This window comes from Oryx dammah, unplaced genomic scaffold (genome assembly GCF_014754425.2).
Source record: "Oryx dammah isolate SB20612 unplaced genomic scaffold, SCBI_Odam_1.1 HiC_scaffold_22, whole genome shotgun sequence".
In the NCBI taxonomy this organism is placed as follows: Eukaryota; Metazoa; Chordata; class Mammalia; order Artiodactyla; family Bovidae; genus Oryx; species Oryx dammah.
This window is the reverse complement of record NW_024070206.1, coordinates 52,105,232-52,123,167: the sequence shown is the minus strand read 5'-3', so window position 1 is coordinate 52,123,167 and position 17,936 is coordinate 52,105,232.

Genomic DNA, 17,936 nt, shown 5'->3' with positions numbered 1-17,936 from the left:
GTGAAAAATGCATCCATCACAGAGGCAGAATTCATAAATGCGGGTATAAAGTTTATTATTAGAGACATATCACAACAAGTGGGAGAGCACACAGAGAAATGGTTTGTTTAGTTAAGACAGAAGCAAGGCAGAAGAACACCTGGAGCAAAAGGGTGAGAAGGAGTGCTGTAAAGAGACCGTTAAGTCATTTATATAGGTCACTTCTTCCAGCTGTTTGTCTTCCTTCAGGCCCATTATCTGGTTTCTTTTCCCACATCTGGCCTGTCCTGGGACATCCTCTTGGGATGCACAAGCATCTCTTAAGCAAGATGGATCTCAAAGTGAAGGCTTCTGGGAGGAGCATGCCTCCTTATGGCCTAGCATTATCCCTTGACACTTGGCCCGCAAGGAGGATTTCTGTTCATGTGTAGTGTCTCCCTTGTTTCAAAAGAGAAGTGAGTGGAGATCCCTTAACCCTTTACTCAAACAGGGTTTTACCCCTCTTTGTCCTTACAGTGACTATTACCTTAAGGTGTTTACAAGAGACAAACACTAGCTTTTTACCCCGTTTCTGTTGTTACCTCCAATTTGGAGGGAAAATGGGAGGCTGATTATAAATGCCTCAACTGGGGCTCACCTATCTTTTGTCTCAGGAAATGCAAACAGGAGGCTGGTTGTAACCGTTTAACCTGAAGCCCATCTATCTCCTATATCAATAGGAAAGGGATGGGAAGAAATGGGTTTTACAGCAATGTGACTTTTCTCCATCTGAGGGAAACTTTTATGCATGGGCAAAAAAAAAAAAAAGACTACATGAGTTATTTGAGAGATAAATAGGGTACCCTTGTTTAAGTAAAATGATACATCATTAAAAGTGCTTCAGCTGAGTTTTCAATTCAACTCACAATATCATTTGAGTCATTTTGGCTGAAAACCAAGATCCTGTCACTACAACCTCGGGCTTTGCTGTTTATAACCATCATTAAAATATTTTTTGAGATAATATACCCTAGGCACAGATTTTCAGGTAGACACAAAGAACTCACAGACTGGTAGGAGGCTACGTGGATAAAATAGGGACGAGAATACTATCATGGCTCTGAGTGCAGAGAGGAAGACTGTGACTGGCATGGGGGAAGGCGTTATGCAACCCACATCAGTGCGGTGACGTTTCAGCCGCACTGTGTAGTCTGGGTCTTGGGAGTCGGCACTTCTAAATTTTAATATTTAATTTATTTGCAGCATGACTTGGGCAAATTATTTAGCCTTTTGAGCTATTGTTTCGTCATCTGTAAAATGAGAATACTAATACACATTGTCAGTTGTTTCTAAAGATGACAGATACAAAGGACATGTTAAAGAGTGTACATGTGTTTCCATGTTTTCAAAACTATGTACTTTTATAATTTAGTTTAAGTCCATAAATTGTTAATCTTTTCCATCTATGCACTTACTTTTTTTTCCAGTGCAGTTCAATAAACAATTGCTATTATACCTAATTTTTTAAACAAAGTTTTGCTAATATTAGCCCTCTTAGAAAAAGGACATACATATATTTGAGGAAATTATGAAGCAAGGCCAGTTTAAATTACTTAGAAAGTAAAAATGTAAAGTATGTTAAGCTTATTATTATCAAGTGCAAACCATTTAGACCTTTTCAATATTTAGCCTTTGTTCAAAGACCAAGTCATTTTCTGATGTTCCACATATGCATTAACTTCTTTCATAAAAATTTCTCTTATCGATCCTCCCATTTACTGAACTTCTAAATATTTAGAGTAGGTAGTATTTTAGTTCCCAATCAAATACACATTTAGGTACCATAATTGTATTTTCTTTGTAAATGTATGTTGATTTTTTTTTCTTTCTTTCAAAGGAAGTCTTTAAAAATATGATAATTTTCTTCTAGCATAATGATGTTTTTGAATGCCACACAGAAAACAGCCTCTTTCTCACCGATTGTATTTCTGTAAACGCACTTCAGAGGAACCTACTTCTCCCTTTTCCACCTTAATTCATCTATTAGTGGTGATTTCCTTTGGTCCTCCGGATTCCCTTTCATCAGTGAAGGAGCACCATCTGGTAGCAGACAACAGTAAAATCAAGCTACACAGAACACACGCAGGGAGGACTCCCTTCATCCTCCCTCCTCTCAGCTAACATCTGCTTCCCTCTGCTGTTTAGAGTGACATTTTAAAGGGAAAACGGGGAATCATGGTAGTAATTTGAACTAGGTTAAGCAATTTTGATGTTTGATGAAGACATCTGTAATGAGGATTTCAAATCACCAGTATAATCAGTGTTTGCTTGTGTTAAAATTCTATGTCTTAGGTGTTGAATTTATGTAGTTCTTGAGAAACATTTTTAAAAAAATATTTTCCACTAGCTGAGTAAGTGCCTCTTATTCACTGATGGTGGTAAGTTAAATTTTGGCTAGTTAAGTTTTGTATTGTATCACATATTCTTAAGAAGTTAAGTCGGAGTTAATGGAATTTGTTTATAATTAAGAATACTGTGGCATAAGTAATCACATACATCATCAAGTATCCAGTATATAACCACAAGTTAATGTGACACCATTTGTACAGATAGAACTGAACAACTGAACAACAGAAATAAACATACAATTAGTTACCTAAGATCCAAACTGATGAACACTTGGAAATGTTAAGCAATGTTGGATAGCAGAAATCGCTTTGTTTTCACTATAGATGAATTAAATTTTAATAAATTCATTATTTGTAATTTAATTTTAATAGTCCAGAATTTAGACCATCAACTCAATGGACATAGATTTGAGAAAACTCTGGAAGATAGTGAAAGACAGAAGAGCCTGGCATGCTGCAGTCTGAGACTGTTGAGTCAGACATGAGTTAGTGGCTGAAAAACAACAACAACAGACCATATGCAAAATCACAAAGTTATGTATGAAGAGAGAAACATGAAAACCAAAAGAATAGCCTTCCCTATTTTATTTAAAAATTTGTCTTTAAACCCATGCCGATTCTCTCGTAACCTCCCAGGGTCAGGCCTTAGATCCATGCTGTGTTTTCTCAGTTAGGAAAGAACTTTCCAGAACTAGGAATGCTTCCAGCTTCACATAAACCCACATTACAAGCAGTAAGTTTAATAAATATGGATTTATTTTTTCTAAGATAATAAAAAGTCTTGAGAGAAAGGTAGATACTAATTGTGATTCAGTTCCATGATGCCAGGGTGGCAGCTCTGATAGGCTCATGGTAACAAAGTGGCTGCCAGTATCAAAACATTACATCCACCCTCAGGGCAGAAGGGATAAAGAAAGTGATGGCAACAGATATTTCAACCTTTTTACCAGGAAAGCAAAATCTTCCCAAGAATATTCTAGCAGAATTTTTATTATGTCTCATTGGACAGAAATGTAACATGTGAACATTCTTAGCCAAGTGAGTGTAGAAATAGGAGAATTTATCATTTTATCTCCTTAGGGAGATAGGAAAAGGGGAAAAGGATTAAGAAAGGATGTTTGATAAGCATGTCAAAAATGTTTAACCTAGTTCCCAACCTCCACCTCAAGACACATCAACAGTTTTTTAAAAGTTTGTTTGTTGAATAAATAGTGTGAATGGAAGCTCTGGCACCTGTTTTTATGAAATATGCATCTTCTAAACCCTTCTAATATAAATTCTGGAACCACTAATCCCCCATTCCATTGTCTCCACTGTCAAAATTACTTTCTCTCTCTCTCTCTCTCTCTCTCTCTCTCGTGTGTGTGTGTGTGTGTGTGTGTGTATGTGTGTGTGTGCGTGTGTGTGTGTGTAAAGAAAGGGAGAAGTATTAATTATTCCTCTTAATCCTTTAGGCAGGTGTGGTAGAGACTGGCTAGATGTTTATCTTTTCTATTTCATTAATCTGATCAGATCATATCTCTCAACATCCTTAACGTCCCATAAGATAAAGTGTGAGCAGCGTAACTGGGTTTGGACCATGCCTGCAAATGGTCCAGAACATCATAGAAATGATGTCCTACAAAATCTTTATGCTCTCTCTCTCTTTCTCTCATCCTTGCAACTGTAAGTGCAGGACTTCAAGATGGCAGAGTGACAGAATGAACCAGCACTGACTCTCTGTCACTGGGGGAGAGGCACTAATCTGCACTCATCTGTCACATGAGTTAGTCACTGATCTGAGGGGTATTTCTTCTAGCCGCTGATGTTACTTATGCTACTTACCACCAATGGTGTAGTCTCATGTGTAGTTTTTCCCAAATGTCCAGATAACTGGGTGCTTGCTTGTACTTCAGGGATTATTATCAGCAAAATGACAGGGGAAGAAATATGTGCTGATGTAATTAAAACTGAATACAGCATTTTATGGTATAATTAATGTCTTTATATGGACTCCTCGGGAGGTTACAACTTAACGAGTAGGTAGGCAAACCTTTTAAATAACTTGGTAACCATCAAGATTAGACAGCTTTTTAATTAGAGAAAGAAGTAAAAATGTCTCTTCACAATCATTAGGCACAATATATCAGAGTATCAGCTAATTGCAAATAGATTTAACAACAGTCTTGACATAATCAAGAAGCAACTATTATTTAAAGACTGTTAATCAAATAAAAAACTCAGTGTATCATCAGAGGTAGCCTAACCTGATAGAAGCTGAGTTCTTCCATGGCAACTAATTCCACTGGGGGTAGAGCAATCCTGATGAAAGTGGATTCTTCCATGGCAACTAACTGAAGCTGCTACCTTTCCGTTGCTGTACTTGGGTTTTCCAGGTTTTTTACTTGTTCTCCTTTTAATTCTTGAATTTTGTTAACAGGACAAGTGCTCTTTCTCTCCTTTACTACCCAGAGATTTCCTAATTATTCTCCAAGTCCCAGAGCAACTGCAATCTACATGAAGCATTGCTGTTTCCTGAGTTTCTTTAAGCAATGCCGTCTGCTCTCTCCATTGGGCTGTTAAGACAAATTGCACCTGCCTTCTTCAGCACTTAATATTTATGCGATCTATGCCTGCCTTTCAGTCAAAGATATTTCCATTTATCCCTGAAATCTGGAACACAGAATAAGTAAATTTATTTGTGTGATTGATTTACAGCCCAAATAAGAATTTGGATCTTTCATAGTCCTTTGACAGAGCAGGATCTTATTCAAACAAAATATAGAAAGAAAAGCAATTCTATGTGTGTGTGTGTGTATATATATATATAAAATGATGAGAAATTTTAAGATTTACTTTCTTAGCAACTTTCAAATTTTCAATATAATATTATTGACTATAGTCTCCAGGCTGTACACCACATCTTTACTTATTTTATAACTGGAACCCATTATAACTTATAAGTATGCTTACTTATTTTATAACTGGAAGTTTGTACCACTTTATCCTTTTTACCCATTTCATCCACACCCCTAATCTCCCTGTCCTCTGTCAACCACCAATCTGTTATCCGTGTCTATGAGCTTTGTTTTACTTTGTTTTGTTCTCTAGATTCCACAAATAAGTGAAATCATTCAGTAATTGTCTTTTTCTGACTTATTTCACTTAGCATACTGCCCTCAAGGTCCATATCTCAGAATAATACCCAAACAGAAGAAGAAAATCAGAGGGGAACATTAATTGTATGGTGTAATACATTTTGAGCTTCCCAGGTGGTTCAGTGGTAGAGAATCTGCTTGCAATGCAGGAGATGCTGGTTCCATCCCTAGGCTGGGAATATCCTCTGGAGAAGGAAACAACAACCCACTCTGGTATTCTTGCCTGGGAAATCCTATGGACAGAGAAGCCTGGCAACCTAGAGTCCATGGAGGTCTCAAGAGTCAAACATGACTTAGTGACTAAACAACAACAACAATAATTTATTTTCAATGCCATAATTACACATAACTACATAATTTTTTATTCATTTTGTGTTTGATTTTGTTGGAAGGAGACCTCACAATTGCAGTGGCTCATGGTAATTGCCACACTTAGATACACTGCTCTAGCATATTTTTATTCTAATACTGCAAAGCTAAGAAACAGAAAATTCTGCCCAGGAAATAAGTGGCGAGGGAAGTTCTGCAGATAATGAAAAGGTACATTCTTATAAAGTGATTTTTGTTAGGGTTTTCAATACTTTTTCTAATGCATTTTATTTAATGGACCATTTAGATCAACAAAACCTGGTTGGTTAATTTAAAAGGAGACTCAAAATAGACCAAATTATTTTGCCAACAACCTATATAAAAGGCATCACTGTTGTGCCCGTGCTCTTATGAGAGTTTTGGGAATTAACTTTTACCTAGAGTTTTATAAATTCCTCAGTGTTAAGAAATTTGACCTTTTTTTCATTTTCTCTTTGGATTTTCAGCCGAGACTGGATGCCTAAAATGACAAAATACTACAAGGAAAGTGTCTTGTAATTTTCTGGCAGTTGCCCAGAATATAATATAGGAAGTTAAGACTCAAAAATACAGTCTGTGAGGAGGCACTGAAGCAATAATTTTTTTCAGATGTACTCTAGTGGCCTGAGAGACATGATGCAGTTTCAAAAAAAAAAAAAAAAAGGCAGGGGGCGGGGGGTGGAGAAAAACACTCCTGTGCATTTAGGGAGTAACTTATCAATAGAGGCATCAGTTTGTGAATATAACAACAACAAAAAAGATTCTAGCTCCCTGTAAGGGAACTAGAGGTCATTTAGTACAAGTATTTTCTTTTAGTGTCCCGTTACAAAAACTAAATATGTATTTTATTAACACACATATTCTTATATACTATAGACAGAATCCATATTACATAAAATTACTATTCACACTTCTAAGAATTTCACATGTTAAGCCTACATGACAGGGATGAGGGGCTTCCCAGGTGGCACTAGCTGTAAAGAACCAGCCTGCTAATTCAGGAGCCATAACATACATGGATTTGATCCGTGGGTGGGGAAGATCCCCGAAAAAAGGAAATGGCAACCCACTCCAGTATTCTAGCCTGGAGAATCCCATGGACAGAGGAGCCTGGTGGGCTACAGTCCACGGGGGTCAAAAAGAGTTGAACACAATAGAACGACTTAGCATGTATGCAGGCTACATGACTGAAGTCGATCTATGTTCTACAGCTTCTGAATTTATGCCAACACCTTCTTTAAAGTTTGAACAGTTTGGAATTTTCATTTTTCTTTCAGTTTCATTTGTCTAAAACACTTTTGGTATAAAATTGATTATATTAGCAAAGTTCTTTCTACTTATAGGAAATGACTAATTCTGTATCACTTAATAACTTTTGCCTTGAATTTTAGTGCCAGGCTGTGTAGGCACAGGAGCAGCTGAGAGGAGCTACCCCACACCTGAGGTCAGGGACAGCAGCTGAGATGAGCTACCACACGCCCAAGGTGAGAGGCGGCAGCCCAGAGGAGCTACCCCACCCCCAATGTCAGGGGAGGCGGTGGAGAGGAGCAACCCACTTCCAAGGAGCAGTGGCTGCATGGGCACAGGAGGACCTAGACGAGCTACTCCATGTTCAAGGTCAGGAGAGGGTGGTGAGCAGATACCCCTCGTCCAAGTAAGGAGCAGCGGCTGTGCTTTGCTGGTGCAGCCCTGAAGAGATACCCCATGTCCAAGGTAAGAGAAACCCAAGTAAGACAGATGGTAGTGTTGCGAGAGGGCATCAGAGGGTAGACACACTGAAATCATAATCACAGAAAACTAGTCAATCTAATCACACTGGGACCACAGCCTTGTCTAACTCAATGAAACTAAGCCATGCTGTGTGGGGCCACCCAAGATGGGTGGGTCATGGTGGGAGGTCAGACAGAATGTGGTCCACTGGAGAAGGGAATGGCAAACCACTTCAGTATTCTTGCCTTGAGAACCCCATGAACAGTATGAAAAGGCAAAATCATAGGATACTGAAAGGGGAACTCCCTGGGTTGGTAGGTGCCCAATATGCTACTGGAGATCAGTGGAGAAATAACTCCAGAAAGAATGAAGGGACGGAGCCAAAGCAAAAACAATACCCAACTGTGGATGTGACTGTTGATACAAGCAAGGTCCAATGCTGTAAAGAGCAATATTGCATAGGAACCTGAAATGTCAGGTCCATGAATCAAGGCAAATTGGGAGTGGTCAAACAGGAGATGGCAAGAGTGAACGTTGACATTCTAGGAATCAGCGAACTAAAATGGACTGGAATGGGTGAATTTAACTCAGATGACCATTATATCTACTACTGTGGGCAGGAATCCCTTAGAAGAAATGGAGTAGCCATCATGGTCAACAAGAGAGTCCGAAATGCAGTGCTTGAATGCAATCTCAAAAACAACAGAATGATCTCTGTTCATTTCCAAGGCAAACTATTCAATATCATGGTAATCCAAGCCTATGCCCCAACCAGTAACACTGAAGAAGCTGAAGTTGAACGGTTCTATGAAGACCTACAAGACCTTCTAGAACTAATACACAAAAAAGATGTCCTTTACATTACAGAGGAGTGGGATGCAAAAGTAGGAAGTCAAGAAACACCTGGAGTAACAGGCAAATTTGGCCTTGGAGTAAGGAATGAAGCAGGGCAAAGGCTAATAGAGTTTTACCAAGAGAGCATGCTGGTCATGACAAACACCCTCTTCCAACAACACAAGAGAAGACTCTACACATGGACACCAGATGGTCAACAGTGAAATCAGATTGATTATATTCTTTGCAGCCAAATATGGACAAGCTCTATACAGTCAGCAAAAACAAGACTGGGAGCTGACTGTGGCTCCGATCATGAACTCCTTATTGCCAAATTCAGACTTAAATTGAAGACAGTAGGGAAAACCACTAGACCATTCAGGTATGACCTAAATCAAATCCCTTATAATTATACAGTGAAAGTGAGAAATAGATTTAAGGGACTAGATCTGATAGAGTGCCTAGGGAACTATAGACTGAGATTCATGACATTGTACAGGAGACAGGGATCAAGACCATCCCCATGGAAAAGAAATGCAAAACTGCAAAATGGCTATTTGAGGAGGCCTTACAAATAGCTGTGAAAAGACGAGAAGTGAAAAGCAAAGGAGAAAAGGAAAGATATAAGCATCGGAATGCAGAGTTCCAAAGAATAGCAAGGAGAGGTAAGAAAGCCGTCCTCAGCGATAAATGCAAAGAAATAGAGGAAAACAACAAAATGGGAAAGACTAGAGATCTCTTCAAGAAAAGTAGAGATACCAAGGGAACATTTCATGCAAGGATGGGCTCGATAAAGGACAGAAATGGTATGGACCTAACAGAAACAGAAGATATTAAGAGGTGGCAAGAATACACAGAAGAACAGTACAGAAAAGAGCTTCATGACCAAGATAATCATGATGGTGTGGTCACTCACCTAGAGCCAGACATCCTGGAATGTGAAGTCAAGTGGGCCTTAGAAAGCATCACTACGAACAAAGCTAGTGGAGGTGATGGAATTCCAGTGGAGCTATTTCAAATCCTGAAAGATGATGTTGTGAAAGTGCTGCACTCAATATGCCAGCAAATTTGGAAAACTCAGCAGTGGCCACAGGACTTGAAAAGGTCAGTTTTCATTAAAGAAAAGCAATGCCAAAGAATGCTCCAACTACCGCACAATTGTACTCATCTCACACGCTAGTAATGTTCAAAATTCTCCAAGCCAGGCTTCAGCAGTATGTGAACTGCGAACTTCCAGATGTTCAAGCTCGTTTTTAAAAAGGCAGAGAAACCGGAGATCAAATTGCCAACATCCGCTGGATCATCGAAAAAGCAAGAGAGTTCCAGAAAAACATCTATTTCTGCTTTATTGCCTACGCCAAAGCCTTTGACTATGTGGATCACAATAAACTTTGGAAAATTCTAAAAGAGATGGGCATACCAGACCACTTGACCTGCCTCTTGAGAAACCTATATGCAGGTCAGGAAGCAACAGTTAGAACTGGACATGGATCAACAGACTGGTTCCAAATAGGAAAAGGAGTGTGTCAAGGCTGTATATTGTCACCCTGCTTTTTTAACTTATATGCAGAGTACATCAAGAGAAACGCTGGGCTGGAAGAAGCACAAGCTGGAATCAAGATTGCCAGGAGAAATATCAATAACCTCAGATATGCAGATGACACCACCCTTATGACAGAAAGTAAAGAGGAACTAAAAGGCCTCTTGATGAAAGTGAAAGAGGAGGGTGAAGAAGTTGGCTTAAAGCTCAACACTCAGAAAATGAAGATATGGCATCTGGTCTCACCATTTCATGGGAAATAGATGGGGAAACATTTTCAGACTTTATTTCTTTGGGCTCCAAAATCACTGCAGATGGTGATTGCAGCCATGAAATTAAAAGATGCTTACTCTTTGAAAGGAAAGTTATGACCAACCTAGACAGCATATTCAAAAGCAGAGACATTACTTTGCCAACAAAGTTCTGTCTAGTCAAGGCTATGGTTTTTCCTGTGGTCATGTATAGATGTAAGATTTGGTTGTGAAGAATGCCGAGCACTGAAAAATTGATGTTTTTGAACTGTAGTGTTGGAGAAGACTCTTGAGAGTCCCTTGGACTGTAAGGAGATCCAACCAGTCCATCCTAAAGGAGAACAGTAAAGGGTGTTCATTGGAAGGACTGAGGCTGAAGCTGAAACTCCAGTACTTTGGCCACCTCATGCTAAGAGTTGACTCATTGGAAAAGACCCTGATGCTGGGAGGGATTGGGGGCAGGAAAAGAAGGGGACGACAGAGGATGACTTGGCTGGATGGCATCACCGACTCAATGGACATCAGTTTGAGTGAACTCTGAGAGTTGGTGATGGACAGGGATGTGCTGTGATTCATGGGCCCGAAAAGAGCCAGACATGAATGAACGATTGAACTGAACTGTAATGTCTGTTTTAATTTGCCTATAAAGTTACTTCTGCTATTTAGTATCATCAAAATTTGCAGGAAATATAGGATTTTCTGCTTGACCACCATTAGTTTCTTACTTATTTGTTGTTTGAGGAAAACAAACAACAAACAAGTTGTTTTATTTTTAGCTGTTGTTATAACTTAAATATTCAGGTTAGTTCTAGTTCTGTTACCTACAATTTATTCTTTTTGCTTTTGATGAACATCCTGTCTTTCCATTACTTTTTTGTTTTTTCTCACTGGATGTCTTGGAGGATATATTTTGTGATAAATTCTACTTGGTGGCTATTGTTTACTTTTTCAAAGTGATTCATTTTATTATTCATTAATTATCAGATTCAACTATAACTCCCAGAAATTTGTGGTAAGCAGTGCAGGAAATACTTAACTTCTGAACAATTTTTCAAAAGTAACTTTCCTTGTTTTAATATATTATTTGAACAAAAGTAAAATGTGATTTTTCAGAAAATTTCTGACATTTTATTTAGTTTCAATTATATATACATTAACTGAATTCAAACCCCACAATATATACACTTTTTAAGTATTTTTAAAAGGATGAACACAGTGCAGTTCAGTCACTCAGTTGTGTTCAACTCCATGGACTGCAGCACACCAGGCTTCCCTGTCCATCACCAACTCCTGGAGCTTGCTCAAACCCATGTCCATTGAGTCAGTGATGCCATCCAACCACCTCATCCTCTGTCATCCCCTTCTCCTCCTGCCTTCAATCTTTCCCAGCACCAGGGTCTTTTCCAATGAGTCCATTCTTCACATCAGGTGGCCAAAGTATTGGAGTTTCAGCTTCAGCATCAGTCCTTCCAATGAGTATTCAGGACTGATTTCCTTTAGGATGGATTGGTTGGATCTCCTTGCAGTCCAAAGGATGAACACACTGATGCCATATTTTCTGGTCCTTTTTATATCTATGTCTTTAAAAATCATAATGCCTGCCATTTACCTTCTCATAAGAATAATTTGTTGGTTGTTTAACATTTTTCTTGTCATGTTTTTCATGCAAATTTGAGAATTTTTAATTTTTTTAATTAAGCAGCTAATTTTTTTTATTATCTACCTTCCTACTCAATCTACTGATTTCTTTTTTCCCCAGTTTTATTCAGAAATGATTTTTCTAATTGATTTTATTTGTGTCCCCATACATTAGCTTGAGTTTCAGTAGGAAACGAGTAGCACTTACAAAAATAGTGATTAAAGAAATGAAGGAACTGTTTACAAAGGTGTGGGCTGGGTTAAGAGAAACCAGTGTGTTTGTGTGTAGGTGTGTGTTCAGTCGTGTCCAACTCTTTGTGACCCTATGGACTATATAGCCCACCAGGCTCCTCTGTCCATGTATTTCCTTGGCAAGAATACCGGAGTGGGTTGCCATGCCCTCCTCCAGGATTCTGCTCAACCCAGGATTGAACCCGAATCTTCTAGGTCTCCTGCATTGGCAGGCAAATTCTTTACCATTAGCACCACTTGGGAAGCCCAAGAGAAACCAGTGAGAGATACTTAAAGGGGTAAGAGGGGAGGGAGATTGCCTGTATCTGTGAGAGTCAAGCTGTAGGAGAGGGCCGCTTGATATGGGCTGTGGCCTCTGCAAACCGACTTCTTCACTGGCAGACTGTGGCCCCGCTGGGAGAGGCAGGAAGTAAACACTCCCAAATCTTGGTCTCCTGGTGGTTCTGGCCACCCCCCCAGCCCGGCCCTGCCACCAGATGCCAGGAGACAAGGGAGCCAGTTGGTACGGTCAGTGGGCACGCATGTAGTTCTAACGAATGAGACCTAAGGGGAAACCTGAAGAATGTTTGCATAATTATTTTCTTTTGTTGATAAATGGCACCAATGCTCCTTGTTCCAACTTCCCCCTCCCCCTTCGCTCTTCTTTCTATCTGGAAAGCAGATGTGAACCAAAATTCCTGGCAAGGACATTAATCAACTAACTCTACCAGCCTTGGGTCGCCTACATTTGAATTTTTTTTTTTTAATATGAGAGAAAACAAACTGGAGTATTATATTTAATAGTCCTTGTTGCTTTTCATCTCCAATATACTATGCTTCTCATAATCCTGTGTTTTCTGTCTTTGAAATTGCTCTTCTCATTTCCACTCCTATATGACTTCGTTATAGGTGATTAAGTGATCTTTTTCTTTATATTCTCCAAACTCAAAATTCTCCTAGGACTTCCTCAGTGTCTCAGTGGTAGAGAATCTGCCAGTGCAGGGATGTAACAGACTTGGATCTGATCCCTGGGTTGGGAAGGTCCCCTGGAAGAGGAAATGGCTATCCACTCCAGTATGTTTGCCTGGAGAATCCCATGGACAGAGGATCCTGACGGGCTACAGTCCACGGGGTCACACAGAGTTGGACATGACTTAGATACTAAACAACAAATCCTCGCTATGGAGTAAATAAGTCCTCCCAAAACACCACTTCCACAACCATATTCCCTTGACACCACCCCAGTAATGACTCTTCATCTACAGAATTAATAACAGTGCACTCCAAGGATACATACTATTAGACTCTAATCTACTGGTTAGATCTTATCTCTCAACACTTCCTCAAGGTATATGCTATTTTGACACAAACATTTTAATGCCAAGTGCATTTTGACATATTCACATTGATATTGTTATTATAAAGAGGAGAAAAAATGGCTTTTGCTGGATTGGAAAATAAACCACAATATTTATACTCCTTTCTCTCCTTTCAAGTGAATGTGTGAAAGTCGCTCAGTCATATCCAACTCTTCATGACCCCAAGGACTATGAAGTCCATGGAATTCTCCAGGCCTGACTACTGGAATGAGTAGCCTTTCTCATTCCAGGGCATTGGCTAGGGGATCTTCCCAACCCAGGGATTGAACCCAGATCTCCTGCATTGGAGACAGATTCTTTGCCATCTGAGCCACAAAAGTTACCAGTTAAGGAGCAAAATACACACTGTCACGCCCATTAAATCATCCCTGGGCCTTAAACACTAACCTACTCCCTCTTCTGTAGGGAAATAAACTTTGACATGGCTCTTTAAAGGGTTAAAATTCTGAAATAAGCCCGTGTCTGTGCTTAAGTGGACTTTCCTCCTGGTTCTGCGGTAAAGAACCCATCTACCAAAGCAGAAGACATGGATTCAGTCCCTGGATTAGGAGAAGGAAATGGCAACCCATTCCAGTATTCTGGCCTGGGAAATCCCATGGACAGAGGAGCCTGGTGGGCTACAGTCCATGGGGTGGCAAAAGGGTCAGATATGACTTAGCAACTAAACAACAACAGCATAATGCTTAAGGACAATAGAATTAACCTACGGAAAGCAGAAACATTAACAACACAAGTCCCCATGTGAATGTTGCTGCTGAAGGTAACATGTGCCAGATTTCTCGGTGATCGCCAAGGTCCTTCTGTTTCAGCTCCATCAAAGCACGTGTTCTGTTCTCCATCACAGGAGTATCTGTGGGGTCCCCATGAGCAGGGATATTTTGGGGGCTCATTCTGTAGCAACAATGCTTTAGGAGACTCCTTGGTGTATATGATTCACAAAACAACATGCTGCTCCCACTTCTAAATTGTTGGGATTCCTTTTTTCTAATACAATGTAATTTTTATCTAAATGAATTTATATATTCTTGTGAATGTATAAATTCAGATATTCAAATAAAATATTAAAAACCAAAGCCCAGAATAAAAGAAAAGTAACTTTGTAAAAGATTATTACTATTGCTTAAAAAGTATGATAAAAAGTAAATCTTTTGAACCTTATAAAAGACCAGAAACTGCACTTATTTTTGTTTAATTCCTGTGGCCAGAATAGACAATAACCAAGATAATATATGAAACTGTATTGGTGTGGCTCAAGAGAAATGTTTCCATAAGAACTGTTCATATAAAAACAGTATTAGATTTTTATAGAGTCTGATGATGTAATGACAGAATAGAGTTTGTAGTTTTGGTCACATTTTAGAAAAAAAAAGAATAATTAATTTGGCATTACCTACCATACCGCTATATCTTACTATATATATAATTAAGAAAGTTTACTTTCTAATATATATGAAATTTCTAATAGATTTTAGAAATTAAGCTTTATAGTTGTCATTCAAAATGTCAGTTATGTATTTTGCTTCACAAAAAAGTACTGTTTCAGCTATTCAAATCAAAATAATAAGTATATGACTTTAAAAAATGATAAATAAAAGTGGAAGACATAAAAATGGGAACATGTAATATGCTTGAAAGAAGAGCAAAAAGTGTTCTGAAGGAAAAAACTGCTAGAATAGCTAATATTATGTGAATATGCATTTAACATAGGTGATAATAAATATTCAGCCTCTTTCATTCCAGTTGTCCTGAAACTAACAAAGCGATGTTTGTGAATTTCTGTGTATAAATATGAACAAAAATATTGAATTAAGACAATTAGTTGCAAACAGCTCTCACAAATGTGATGTTCTTGTGACTTCGTATATAGCACATTACTCAAGTATACTTACACAAAGTATATTTATACAAAATATCATCACTGCTATTATTCTAGCAGAATCTAAGAGAGGGTTCAGCATAATTAAAAATACTTCACAGATGATGAAGGCACTGTTCTGTGCACGGAGACTTCATGTTTTCTGAGTCTTTAGGAAAATGTAACATCTTTACGTAGGTCAACCTACTCCTCAGACAGGATCATCTTTTCTGGTGACAGTTGCATCATACAAAAAAATTACATGAGTAATTTCTAAAAAATAATTAAATGACTCAAAAGTTACTGATAGACAATCTGTGGTATAACTTACCACTTTGTAAACAAAGCTTAGTAATAAATGTACTGAACTTTTAAAATATTTTTGTAAAATTATATATTAATTTGCAAACTTGTCCCAGAAATATATTGAACATTATCTATGGGTATAAGCTAATAAAGGATCACTGATGGCATGGGGATGTTGGGGTTAGAAATGTTATGAGATTTGGTGATACCTATCAGGTAAAATCAGATGTCAATCATGACTTTCTGCTCATAACTTCTCATAATCTAAAAAAGGTTCATTCTCTAAGCATGTGAATGTTTTAAATAGCTCGTATTATCTGAACTGCTGTTTTGTTACAATTCATTATGCTAATGGTCTTTTAATTAATAATACATTTGGTTGATTACTAATGGAATTAGGGAAGAGGAATGACAAACTTAGTAATTAGGTCTTTTGTAATCATAAAAGTAACATCTTCATTAAAGCAAAAAGCCAAAATGAATTTTGTGTCAAGCAAATGTCTGCTGTAATGGAATAAGTAGCGTGAAGTAAGAACCGAAATGTCTTTTTCATACATTATTGTGCATAAAAATGCCCAAAAGATTTCATTCCGACAGGGTCTTTTGGACCCAACTATATCCAAAGAGTGTGAACATGCCTAGAGTAAAATGCCCTGGTTCTATTGTGTGACAAGTTAGCCCAGAATAACTCACAGTGCATGTCCCTTTATCCCTGTCTGAACATCCCCATCTTTTCCCAATATACATATCTGGTTCAGTCTGTACCTTCTCCTTATTACCTTACCTTAGCCTCTTAATAGACCTTGGTGACGATAACACTACTTTTATCTGTACCATGCATCTTTGCATTTAATCCCATAATACCTCCTATTTTAAAACTAATCAAGCAACTTCCCTAGTGGTCCTGTGGTGAAGACTTTACCTTCCAATGCAGGGAGTGAAGGTTCAATCCTGGTCTGGGAGCTAGGATCCCACATGCCTTTTTCAGTCGAAGAATCAAAACATAAAACAGAAGCAATTTTGTAATGAATACAACAAAGACTTTAAAAATGGTTCACATCAAAAATCTTAAAAAAAAGAAAAGAAAGAAAAAAAGCTTCCACGATAAAGAAGAAAGGCACACTACTTGATGGGTTTCTTTGAGTTCTGCAGACAGCCTGTCTCACACTTAGGTGTGTGCCCTGACTTACACGGTCTGTGACAGGAAAGAGCTGGCTTTCAGTGGAGCCAGACTCAGACGTGCACCATGGCAGATCTAGACAGCTGCTTGGACCATATGGCTGATTCCACGTGTAATGTTACCAGAGACGAGAAAAGACACCATATGTAATAAGACCTAATAGAACAATTACTGCATTGACCATGAGAGTTTTCTGATCTGAAATATGCCAACTGAGATAGGAATTGTATACCTTTTGAAAGCATAGCTTTTGGCTAGTTCCTGAACCCTGGAGGAGTCAGGGATTTTTGACCGTGGAACATACTCCAATTTTTCAGTGTATTACTGAGTTTCATTAAAGGACAAAATTGCAAACCATATGAAAGATTTTTAAAGGCGTTTTGCATGGAAGAAGATGAGACAATTTCGTTTACATTTCTATAACCTCTACTTTATAGGTAATTGTGATGCAGTTGATGATTCCTAAGCTTTTATATCCAAGCTGCTCATATTCCCACGCAGCCCTATAGTGAATGTCACAATTCAACTTTTATAATAACATGCATTGACGGCCATGCATGCATAATAGATTCAACTGAAATGGTGACCATTCTATTCCCTCAAAACTCTTTCCTGTTATAAAACATGTAGAAGGTTATTATTATAGTTTATTAGCAATCATTTTCCTCTTTAAAAGTTTAACACTATCTAGAGGAAACTTCATGTAAAACCAGTAACAGTGAAATTCTTCCACAATTCATTAAAATTGCTTTTTTTTCATACATAAAATAATGATCAGCAAACTGTACCAGGAGACAACTTTGGCATACTTTAAAACAACATCTGCTATTTAAGTATTTAAACTATTAAATTTGATAAGAAAGAAATAAACAAATTTCTTTTCCCAGAGATATTCTGAATCTCCATAAAACTTGAGGGTTCTTCCTTGTGATGACTTCTGATTTTTTCTCCACAGAAACATATTTTATTTGTTTATCCCCACATGGATAACTATTGCCAGAGAGAATAAGACATTCATTTAAGACAAATAGTTGACTTCTTTGAAGAGTCCTGTGTCAATCAAGCAGGCTCCAGAGAACCTTTTTCTTTGATGGGTAATGGAAAAGTAATGGACAGACTGCACAGGTAACTGGAAGTAAAGGGATCACCATTTACTACAGA